The following is a 12,500-nucleotide window of genomic DNA, read 5'->3' on the forward strand; positions in this document are numbered from 1 at the left end:
CAGTTCCTTTTCCGAGGGACAAGAACGCACTTCAATTAAGGCAATGGGGATTGTTAAATAAGATATAGTATATTTTACTAACAGGATACCCAGACCCTGCCCCAACAGACTGCGAGCCTTCAGTGTGCCTGAATGAACACAGGTTGTAATGTGTAAAAATTAAATAAAGTAAAATTAAATTGCTCAATACAAAGACATCCCTCTAGAGGGTGTTAGTGATTTCAGTGACAAAGTGCTATTTGCTGACAAGTAGTTTACACATTAACCAGCTGAATCCAAGGGGGAAAAATGCCAATAGCAATTATATCACCTTGAGGTTATTAAATGTCCCACTGATAAGTAACTAGGTGAACTTGACCAGGTGATAAACACTGCTGTGAGCAAATGATCGCACAGTGAAGAATGTTTCTCTGTCCTGCTGTTTCTCCAGATAGCTTTTCTCTCAAAAATGACTGTATAAAAAGTTGCATTAAAAACGTGTGGCCGCGGAGGACCAAACCGGAGCTCAGCGCCCCCCACCCCGCACCTCAGCGCCCCCAGGTGCCGCCACCACTCCACGTCGAGACCGTCGCGCGAGGTCTGCAGACGCCTGTTTCCTCTCCCCTTTTTGGGCTTGAAAATGATGCCAGCTCGTCTACTTCATCATCAACCGTCTCCTCCAAGCGCATTTCATCTATAAGAAATTCAGATGCTCGGGAAATTAAAATTTCAAAGATCTGCTGCAAAAAAAAAATCAATGGGGCGAGATCAATGCTCATAGAAATTTCATGAACTTTGAACTGATCCGGGATGATGATGAGAGAGGCCTGGAGTTTCAGGCGGCTGACGGCTCCGCGTGCGGATGAAAAGCGGCCCGCGCGGCAGAGAGGAGGGCCACGGTTTAGATGGGTTTTCGCTTTCATATTTTGTCCGACAAAAAAATTAATTTTTAGTCTATTTCAGTAACAAGCAAAAATAGAGAAAAAAAAAAAAAAGCCTGCCTTCCCGACAGGACGTGCGAGACCCCCACTTCTTAAGAGCACCTAATGCTTTGCACATTAACGCGGCCACGAAATGAAATCGGTTCCCTTTGCAGCCGATTGCAGGTGCAAATTAATATTGTAAAATGAAGATCAATACACGGACAGGGCCAAATCAATACTGGCTAAATTATTGCTGCATTTTCCTCCTCATTCAAGATGAGTTGTGTTTTCCTCTCAAAGTCAATACTTTGCAGCTTTTCTCATTAATTTCTCAATAAATTTGGCAATGAATTTCAATCACAGAACTCGGCAGGGTGAGCCAGGCACCGTGGCGTGCACGGAAACACAAAGGCCACGGCGGTTCTGCGTCACGCACCAGAGGCGTGGGCCCCAGGAGCCCCCACCCGGCCCGGCCCCCCGGGTGGGCACCTACGGGAAGGCCTCGGGTCACCCTTTGCAGATGCCGAGCGGCTGACCCCAGGCTGCCCTCACCCAACTGACCTGGCCCTTCCGGCCCCTCCACCCCCCCCCCCCCGCCACGGGTCCCCGCCACCAGCAGGGGGATCAACCCCACCCCGGCCCGCCTCTGGTCCACGTGTGGCCGCCGCCACGGAAGCCCCTCCGACCCGCCAGCCGAGGGTATTTTCCGAAAGCAAGACTTCCGAGGATGGGAAAAATGCCACGCTTGACTTCTAATTGGAAGTCAGGTGCCTCCCCGTTCGTATGGGGAATATTGTTCTGGTATTCACACACGCAGCCCAGCCCGGCCTGTGCACAGGGACCCGCTTCCATTCACCACCGCCTGGCAGCGGATGACAGCATTGTGATGTGACACCAAATGCAGAAAAGGGGACAGCTCATCTTCCTTGTTACCAAAATAATACCCTTGCTGACAACTACTGGATTGCATTCAAACAATTCTGTTTACATACCTCAAAGAATACACTGGATTACAGCTTTCACAGCATGGCGAAACTACACCTGCCGAGCCCGGCCCGGCAGCTAAGGAAAACTAAGGCACCTGCGTATCAGCCGCCCTCACTTCCCGGACGGCTCCGTCTCCAGGGACGGGGAGCCCGGAGACAGACTCCCCACGGCGGCGGCGGCGGCTCCGGGGTGGGCGAGGGGCCCTGGCCGTCCCGCAACCCCCGCGCCCCCCCACCAAGGCTGTCCCGACAGACGGGAGCTCCCTCTACGTATAAAGAGCCTCCAAACAAGAGGAGAGGCCGGCCACTGAAACCGCGCTCTGTGCACGAGAGGTCTCGCGCTAGCCGTCATCCTTTCCCCGAGAAAGAAAAGTCAAGTGTCCTGGTGCTGCTAAACCTCTTAGAGATGGTCTTTCAAGGAAAGGTCTTAAAACCCAAACAGGCAACATAACGCTCTGTGGAGAACCATCCCGGCAATGGATTTGCACACTCTAAACCAGCGTAAAATCTCTGTTCAGACAGAAGCTGAAGAATGAGCTCTGAAAGTAATACCCGCCCCCCCAACTCCCAAGGCTGGGGGTGTTCCTGCTGCGGAAAGACCCCCGCCCCCGTGCCGCCGAAGCCAGCCAGCCCCCCGCCCCACCCCCACCGCGGGCCCACACTCCCAGCCGTCCACTCACTCGCTCGGGGCCCGTCCTCCTCCCCGAGGGTGGGGCCGCCACCCTGTGTCACGGCACCTAACCTGCCCCACGCGAGGTGCACGGCAGCAGGAGGGGTCGCCACATTTTTGACGGGGGGGGGGGGGGGGGAGGCCAAGGTGAATGTGACACCATCCTCCGTCCACACAAACGTTTAGGTGAATGTGACACTGTCCCGTGTCCACCCCGAGGTTTCAGCACCTGTGATTACCCACGTGTCTGTGAGCTGGTGAACTGCACGGTACTCAGCCTTGCAGAGGAACGAAGATCTGACGTGGGCTACCGTGCGGCCGACGTGCCACCGAGTGAAAGACGCCAGTCGCAGAGGGCCGCGTGCTGCGTGATTCCATTTACGTGAAACGTCGGGAGAGAGCAAGTGCACAGGAGGGGAGCTGGGGGCGCAGGGGGAGGCAAGGGACAGGAACGGGACACGCCCAGGGACCGCTCACGGGTACAGCGTTCCTTTCCGTGCAGTGAAAGTGTTCTTGAATGAACAACGCTTGCACAACTCTGTCCACAGACTAAAACCTACGAAGTCTACGCTTTGGGTGAATTTTATGCCACGTGAATTCCATCTGCATAAAAAACTAGATTCCAAGTGAAGGTAGCATCTCTAATCTGGATTAGACTCTACACACCAGCTCTCCCTCCACCGAGGAAAACGCTCTTCCTGGTCGTTCCTGGTCGGAACGTCGTCTCGTGATAAGGGCGCTGCCGGCACTTCTGTAAAGAAGAGAGGTCTACCCGGGGTGAAGGAGGCCGACCCCGGCTTTGGGGAAGGGGGGTTCACAGGGAAGGCCTCCCATTTACGGAGCGTAACGGCTTCCCAACGTCACTGCCCTTTGCAGTCTCCACTCAGGCGGCCCCCACTCCTGGTTTTCAAGCTGGGTGAGGAACAGGAATGTTCTAAGGCAGAGCCCTCGAGGCCATCACCGAGATTAACGTAAATGCTAGGATCCCCCAACCACAGTCCTTGCACACAGGACTCTGAGTTACGTGCTCACGTAAAATGGTTTTGCTTCCATACAAGGTGTCCTGAAATCCCACGGCGTACTGGGATCGGAAGGCCCCTGTGGCCTCACGGGACCTCCCCGCCACCCCGCAGCCCTGCCTCTCACCCAGACTGGCTCGGAGTTCACGCTCGGTCCACACTCTTCTCCCTACCTGGAAACTCCCCACCCCTGCTGCCCACGTCCAGGGCGGCCTCCCCAGCCACCCCGCACCACCTCCCTCCTAGGAGACCCCCGGTGCCTCGGCTGTCCCTTCCTCACAGAACTTAGCAACTTTTAGCACTGTTTTATTCACTTCTTTTTCATATCCTGTTCCGTTCCCATAAGACTGTGAGTCAGCAAGACTATAAACGGGGCTCATGCATCAGACATCGGCCGGGTGCAGCCCAGAACCCGGCATCACGGCTCCTTCCTCTGCCGAGGAACCGACCGTCGAGGGCTGCCTCACCCCGAGCACCGGTGAGACCCAGACCCCCCCTTCTCCGAATCGCCTGCAGGGCCCCGCTGAGTACCTGGTGCGGGTGGGCATCGGGCAAACCCTGAGTGTTTTCCGACACCAGGCTAAGTTCCAAATCGCGTGGACAGGGAGCTTCACTATCGCGTCCTTCCACACCCTGCTCGTCTTTAACGTCGTTCCTGGTAATCGTGTGTTCCAAGGGCAGAGGACAGGTGCCGTGAGCCTCTGCAGAACTCTGGGCCGTGAGGGGCGGGGGCGCATGGGTGACGGGGGTGCAGGGCCCCAAGCACCCCAGCTGTTCTCCACGGCACCCTGACGAATCTCCAGCGACCTGGGGCGCTGTCGTGGGGGCTGTGACAGTAGAACGTCAGCATGAGCCCCCCCCCCCCCCGCCCCAGGCAGGGAGCCGTGGGACACTGCACCGCCACACCTCGTTTTCATGGTATTTAAACAAGTCAACTCTGAAACGACCTCTGAATTTACAGGCTTTAGCCCGGGAACGTGCTGTCGTCCAATGCCAGGTACGTGGTAAAGCCACGTCACGTAGCTCCTGCACCCACAAAACCGCTGTAGTAGCTGCAATCCCTTGACCTGGGGCTTGTCCACCAGCCCAGCACCGAGGGGCCTAAAACTTTACATGGGATGTTTCTGTACCGGGGAAGGTTCGTTAGGAAAAGCACCAGTTGGTCTCCAACACCAGGGATGGACTGACTTTTTGTGGGAAAGCCTGTGGCTGCCTGCCAGTGCCGGGCACCCAGATCCACAAGACTGGAGAGGGGTCCGACCCTGCAGGCCCCCAGCCCCCCACCCTCCGTCCAGTGTCCCTGGGGCTGCGATGAGGAGGGCGGAGGGGCATCAGGCAAGGGCCTTCTCCTCGGAGAATAAGGCGTGACAAGACAGAGAAGGAATCTGGCAGAATCCCCCGCATCTGGCCACCTCGGGGTCCTGACCTAGGTCCTCAAGGGTCATCTGACGCTCAGAGCAGGAGAGGACCCCGGCCCCGGGACCCACGCTCGGCAGCAGGGTTTCCGTGAGTGGGAGAGGTGAGGCAGGCCCGCCGCACGAGGGCAGGGAAGGGGGAGTCTGCACAGGAGGAGGGACAGACAGACCCACCGCCAGGCTGCACCTTAAACTCCCTCTAAAGATGATTTACACCAATGCTTAGCACAATCTGCAGCGGCCAATTGTCTCCACGGGAGTTTCTGTATTTAAAGTTTAACACGGTCTGTAATGAGCCTTCCAGAGCATACGTGCAACACCACATACACTCAGGTCCCTGGTGGGGCCAACTTACTCCGTATGCTCGTTAAGAGTATTTGAAACTTCTATTTTTTTGCGGGGGGGGGGGGGGGGGGCGGCAGCAAATCGTCCGCGTCACTAATAGCTTTCCACTTTGTTCTTCTTTTATTGAAAAACCATTCTAAGAAAAGAATCACTCATTTTGCATTTTCTACAATGAATCAGAAAGGCCCAACTGATCTGAATGATCATTTCTTACAAGTACTTTTTCTCAGGCTGAGCTTTTGGGATCCAAGTCACCACGGAACAAGTGTGTACGGACAGGTGCGCAGACCTTCCCCGAACAAAGCCCAGGCCGCCCCGGAGCTCGCAGGGCGTCCCCGTCCCAGCCTGTGCGGCATGCCACAGTGGACCGCACTCGCTGTCCACGTCGAGCCTGGGCCCTGCACCGTGCCCCGCGTCCAGCCAAACGGACCCGGCGGGAGGAGGCCGTGGCATCCCTGCCGGGGCTTGGCGACACGTAGTCCTGGCTTCTGTTCTCCCAGGATCACAGAGACACCTGACCTAGTCCCCTTCTTTAGCGCTGAAAGCACCACACGCTTCCGTCTAAGGTTCTCCATCGAAAGGTTGTTCCGACGCCTCCCTTGGTCTCCATCGCCGGACTCGTAGATTTTCGCCAGGGTGAGTTGCGGGATTTTATTTGCACATTTGTTATCTCTGCTTTGCTGTGCACTTCAGCTGACTGTATTTCACGTTGTGCTTTCGAATGGGGGGTTCACCCGTTCCCCACCCCCGTGCCCTTTCCAAACTGTTCTCGGAAACGCGCGAGGCATCCGTGCCAACCAGAGGCTCGGAACAGACCCCCCGCACGTGAGCCCATCCCCTTCCGTGACTCTCCCCGTGGCCCCCCGGGCGCGCAGGGAAGCCAGGGAGCCTGCCCGTGCCGGGGACTCAGCGGGCAGAGGGCCAGGCCCCCTCCTCCGCCCGTCCACGTCTCGACGACCACTGAGTGAAACCCGGATGACCCTTTTGTCCTTTGGGGAAGATAAATGGCTGTGTCCTCTCGGCTACATTTTGTCAGGTTTGGTGCCGGAGAGTCAATACCTTCACCTTGACATGGAAACTTCGTGATTTATCAGTTGGTTTCTCCTCCTGGGTTAGCGCGGCCCCGGGAAGCGCGGCCAATCGGGGCGCAGGGAGCGGACTTTGGTCACAGCCACTTGGAAAACAACCACAGCCCCTCTGATGACAGACAAATGTGTCTTGTTAGCAACTGCCCAAAAGCGCTTGACTTGTACTAATAACAAAAAGGCCATGCTGGTCACCGTGGGTCCAAAGACGAAGCACCCTGTCACCAGCCTGGTTGGGAAATTAGCAAATAATGTTCTTTTCCTTGATAAATGGGTGACAGCTCCCTCTCACCAATCATTTTTAACATTTTGATGCATGCCTACGATCCCACTGGAGGAGCAGAAAAGTTTACTGGCCCTCAATTTTCAGATGATGAATGGAAGTCTCTAAATGTGCGATTTCTGTATGAGGTATAGTTCATTTTAAGCAATTCTAGTAAATGGGTGTCACTGATTAGGACAAATAGTCTACTTGTGCAATAGCACAAGCGGTGTGTCTCATTCTCTGGGCCTCCTTCGAGACAGGAGGCAAGGGGACAGCGGTAACCCCGGGAACCCTCCCAGCGCCAGGCCTGAGACGGGCATGTTGTGGATGTCCACACCGCCAGGGCCCAGGCAGCATGCCAGCAGGTTCACTGATGTCCACCTGGCCTCATGCTGAACCGCACAGTGCAGAGGGCACCAGGTGGGTGCCCTCCCTTCCCCCCGGGCCCCGAGGAGTCCTGCCAATGACCCCAAAGACGACCAGCCAGCCCCAGGCACACACCGTCCCAGTCAGAGGGCAAAACTCTGCCCTCTAGGGGCGCCCGGGGGGGCTCAGTCGGCCGAGCGTCCAGCTTCAGCTCAGGTCATGATCTCGCGGTTTGTGAGTTCGAGCCCCACCTGTCGGGCTCTGTGCCGGCAGCCCGGAGCCTGGAGCCTGCTTCGGATTCTGTGTCTCCCTCTCTGCCCGTCCCCCACTCACACTCTGTCTCTCTCTCAGAAATAAACATTAAAAAGAAATCCGCCCTCTACCGCCAGCATGCAAACAAATGACAAGAGCCCGGGCTCCTGAGCCCAGCTGCGTTGGGACAAGAAATGGCGGTGGGTGTAGGAGCTGTGCGCGAGGCAGACAGCTGTCCCGGCCCTCCGACTCCGGACAGGCCCGGACACGGCCTGCGCTGAAAACACAGGCCCCACATCACAAACCTCACAGAAAAGCCAAGGCGTCTACCTGCCAGGGACCCTCCGACCGCCGGGTAGGAGCCGTGAACCCCGTCGTGGCCAACAGAGAGGAGCAGACAGGGAACAGCCAAGAGCCACGGGGCCTCACTGGCCACAGCAGACGGTTCCATGGCTGGAAGCTTCCCCAAACTCCAGGGCCCGTAATTACAATATTTGTTTCTCCACCAGGTCCACACATGTGGTTAAATATTTGCCATTGAAATAATCAGGTGGCTTCCATTGACGAGAAGCCATCAGCATCCAGTTTAGCACAGTGAAAACAGTATGATGGGGGAGGGGGGAACTAGGAATCATTTGTGCTGTGGGTACAAGTAATCTGTCTGAAGAGCGCCGGCCGGGGGGACGGCTGGTTGGGGCTGCCTGTGGTCGAAGGGCACTATTGACTCTACAGCGTGTCACCGTGCTGTTGACAGAATCACATCTGAATGCACACAAAAGATCTTTAAACCACTTCAGAAACATGAGTGCCTTTCAAGGGGTGACAGGAGGTGGGGGGTAAACGGTGGAAGTCTGCCGGAGGCCACAGAAGGCCCTGGGCGCAGAAACAGTCACCCCATAGGGCCAGGACAACACCTGAGGACAGGGCGGTCCCCGCCTTGACACGTCCCCCGATTAAGGCACAATCTGACTTCAAACAAACGACAACGTAAATACTGTATCGGAAAGAACACAAACTGTTAGCAATTACTGGCTGAGTAATGATTTCACAAGCCGGAAACTGAATGCACATCTTTGTGCAGAAAATAATCGTTTTCATGTCCCCGCCAAGTAAACGCACCGCAGACCTGAGCCTGGCCCACGCGTGCAGCGCTCCGGCTCCCGCCGCGGCCACTCTGGACATGCCGTTAACTGCCAGGACCTTGATCCGTAACTGGCTTTGGCCTGTGGCACACAATATGTCGTCTCCCGGTAATTTGTGATAATTTCTGTAATTGAGCAAAAGAAATCTCTAAAATGAAGGTGGGTCAGCCAAGCATTCAGGCGCAGGACGTCAACCCTAAGAGCCCCCCCACCCCCACCCCGGGACACCCGCGGGACGACGCTTGAAAGGGAGCCACGACGGACCAGCTTCGGTGTGTCTGTGCCCCAGGAAACAGTTTCGCCACGTGGACGCTTCACGGCAACAGCGACAGTCACATTCGTGCAAGAACGCCTCACACGCGGAAACGTGTCTGTGAAACGAGTTTTCGTTCTAACGTAATTTCAATTAGAAGCGTACAAATCCCAATTTGTCTCAATCAAGTAACGCGGCAATGCCTACATCCTAATTGAAAAATAATTTCTTACTGCTCTTAACAACTCGATGTGTTTCTCCTGGCGAAGTTATGAATGTGAAACCGTTTGGTCTGCCCATACCAGGAGTTTCTCAGGTAGGCTACCCTAGGACTAGTTTAATTACTATTAAACAAGCAAATGACACGCTATCAGACAAATATTAAAACAAGCATTGCGCTCAGTTATTAATTTGCACGATTCACTTTTAAATGCAGCAAATATCTCATTAATTTAATTTTAGGTGCCTACCCGTTTATATTGCATTTTACAGTCTAAAAGGCAATTTACTATTAACTGGCAATTACATACAGAGTGATTGTTAATTCTGCTCCTAAGTGCTAGCCGCTTGAAAATTGTTCTCTCTCTCTCATTTTTGACCTTCTTACAACAGGGGTGAGACGCACTGGGAATACAAAGGACCCGTGTGGAGGAGCCGGACAGGTCACTTGTGACTCCTTCTTTTAATTCACCATGCTCATCAACTGAACTGCCACTACCTCCCAAGGTAATTCGGCCTTGATAGCGGTTCAAAGCAGCAGGCCAGAGGGCCCGGAAGGACGGACGGATGGACGGGCCCGGGGCGGGGGCAGCAGAGAGCACCCACACCCACTCCGGGTTGACTGATCGGGTCTGGTTCTGAAAAAATCTGGTGTTTCTCAGATCACTGTAAACAGATCATTTAGGCCTTTTGCGTCTGGCGGGCGGGGCCCCTCCTCCTCGGGCAGGTTCATTATCCCCGGGGCCTGGCTGCCTCGGCCGGGAAGGTTCACCGTGAGGGTGTCCCGGCAGCCTCCGGGACTGATAGGAGCCAGATGCCCAGGGGACGGCGCCCTCCCTGCAGGGGCTGCGTGCCCGTGTCCCGACGTCCAGAAGGGCTGGCTCGATTTTCAGGGGGGAGAGTGCAATTCCCAGTGATTACTTCATTGTCCCCATCAATTTCAGGGCAATGCAAATCAGACAGAAGCTTCCAGGTCAGACAGGTTATGACCCCACCTTTCCTCTGCTCCCTGAGAGTGTACGGGGCCCCGTATCCCTTACACAGCGTTTGAAATGTATATTCCCGTTAATGATTGAGGCCGGGGGGGGGGGGGGGGCAATAGATTAGCCTCCCGCTCGGAAAGCCTGAGCTCACTGAACGGCCTCATTGAAACGCCCATTCGTGGGAGAACTCTGCATGGGCAGAGGGGACCCTGAACCCGTGGCCCCAGAAGCCCAGTCAGCGTGGGGGTGGGGGACACGACGTCCACCCCGTAGAAATGGAAGACGGCACCAGGGACAGCGGGTGGCAGCCGGCACTCTTGGGGGATAACCCTGGAGCAGCCCAGACCCGGGAGAGGAAGCCAAGGAAGGTGTTGTGCACCGAGGGCCACCCCGGCACCCAGCCAGCCCCCCCACCCGGGCAATACTGCCCCTAGGGGCCCTGCACACGTGACCCCTGCTGGCCAGTGACAGGCGGCCCCACCCCCACACAGTTTCTCATTTTCCTGTGCTGGTCTCCAAAGCTCAGCCCGGCCCCTCCTGCAGCCAGAGAGCAGAACCGGACCTTTCTGCCATCACGTCCTTCTCACAACGCCACTGACCCGCCCCCCCACCCAATCCTGCAGATGCGAAGGTCTGATCTATGACAGCAGCCCCTGAAGGCACCGCTGAGGCCTCGAACCAGGATGATGGGCAGAATAACTGCTGTGGGAGAGCCCGTCCTCCGTGTCTGTGCAGATGGGCAGGTCGGGCTGGCCGCATTCGGACACGCTCGCGGCAGGGCCTTCCACCAGCCAGGACGCCCATGTCACGTGGCAGACGCGTGAGCCCACAAACAACACGGCTGTGAAGAGACAGGAAATGTCTCCTCCTTGGACGAGCCGAGGCCCCTGACGGCGGTCACCCTAACCATCCACAGAAGGTGCCGCCTGTGAGAGCCCACCTGGGGCAGACGTGGCCCCTAAGTTCTCCCTGACCTACACAAAACCCACGGGGGCAGGCCGGCGAGAGAGTGGGACTCAGAGGGGTCAGGAGGCACCGGGCCCAGGACCTCCGGCCAACACCAGGCAGAGGGGAGCTTGCACAGCGTCAAGTTCACAGGCCAGAGACGTGCGGCACCCGTGAGCTGTGAACACGGAGGGGCACAGAGGCCCCACTGGGTACAGGACGGAACTCTGGCCACACCGCCCAGGGACCTGGCACCTGGCTGGACCCACCACCCAGCACTCGTCGGAGACGCGTGGACACTCCCAAGATGCCCCACGTTGCATAACCCCATTTTGCATGAGACACACGGGGGGCCTCACAGACTCGAGGAGCTGACCCTCTCAGCGTCTGGATCTTCCCAGGGAGCCAAAAGCGCCCAGACCCCAGCAGAGGGCCCAGGATGCGCACCCACAGCTTTTCGCTACGTCCACTTCCCCCTTGTTCCTTGGCAGTTCTGGGCTCCTGGGAGCGTGTGCTGGTCCCATAGGAGGAACAGCCCTTAGCGTGGACACCTCCTCTCCCACCTTGACCGTGTGGCAGGGCACTGGGACAGACAACAGAGGAGGAAACGCCCCCCGATCGAGGACCCCAGGTATCGCTGGCGGCCAAGCTGTTAAGGGTCTGGACGCCTCTGGGGACGACAGTCATGGCTCTGAGAGGACCCAAGTCAGGCCCACCCCTGAGGTGATGTCGGGCCTATGGGAAGCAGTGCTGGAAGAATCTTCAGTTTTCGTCCCACACCCATTCAACCCTTCCTACAAGGGGGAGTGCGTGAGTAAGCTCTCCTTCCTCTTCACACCCCTACGCGGACAGCGTCCCTCCACCCACCCCCCGCCTGGTGGACAGAGAGGCCCACATCCCAGAGGAAGGGAGGCCACACCCGCTCTGGGGCATCCTGCAGCCAGTGACGGCGTGTTGTCAAGCCCGCGCCCAACCCAGGCTCCCGGCACGGACCCCCCGGCCCCCTCACCACGCCACCACGTCAAGGCCACGGTAGGAATAGAACAAGCGCCCATCCCTGCCGCCTCACGGGGTTTCGGCAGGTGCTGCCCAGCGGTACAAACCCTTCTCAAACGTTACAACTTTTGCAGTTGGCTAGGAGGCCATCAAAACGCAAAGACACCTTGAGTTTATTTATGGCGTTTGTCAAGAGCAACCTCGGACACACGGTGTTAACTGAGCACCTGTGTGGGCAGAGCGTCGTATAAAACAACTCCGCGTAATCTCAGGGGCGACCCTGTCTGGTGACACAAGTTTGAGACCCTCCCAGAAAGAGGATCACAGCATAGGGCCTGGAGCAGACACCTGGCTTACCCCTGTTTACGGCGTGTGCGGCCTCGGGCACGTGACACGTGTGTAATCTCGGAGTCCCAACTTGTGCAAGTGAGCGGCAACATCACCAGCAGCCACGCGGAGTGACGGCGCGGGCACACGGGTAGCTGCCCGATGCGGGCTGGAAGTGACTTGTCGCTGACGAGGCCACCGCTTTGCTTTACGGGCCGGAAGGGCAAGGTGCACGGATGTGGGGAGGGGCCCGGACCACACGGCCCGAGGGGGCTGCACCCGTCCACAGCTTCGCCAACTCAGACGAGGATGCGGAAACCGTGCGCCCGA

At 57.0% G+C, this 12,500-nt stretch overlaps 1 protein-coding gene across 7 annotated transcripts in view; it reads right to left on the minus strand.

Annotated features, from left to right (window-relative positions):
• Nucleotides 1-12,500, minus strand: part of EBF3 (EBF transcription factor 3) — a 116,265-nt gene that overhangs the window by 15,268 nt on the left and 88,497 nt on the right. The window lies entirely within an intron of this gene.

Source organism: Panthera tigris, chromosome D2, assembly GCF_018350195.1.
Source record: "Panthera tigris isolate Pti1 chromosome D2, P.tigris_Pti1_mat1.1, whole genome shotgun sequence".
Classification (NCBI taxonomy): Eukaryota; Metazoa; Chordata; class Mammalia; order Carnivora; family Felidae; genus Panthera; species Panthera tigris.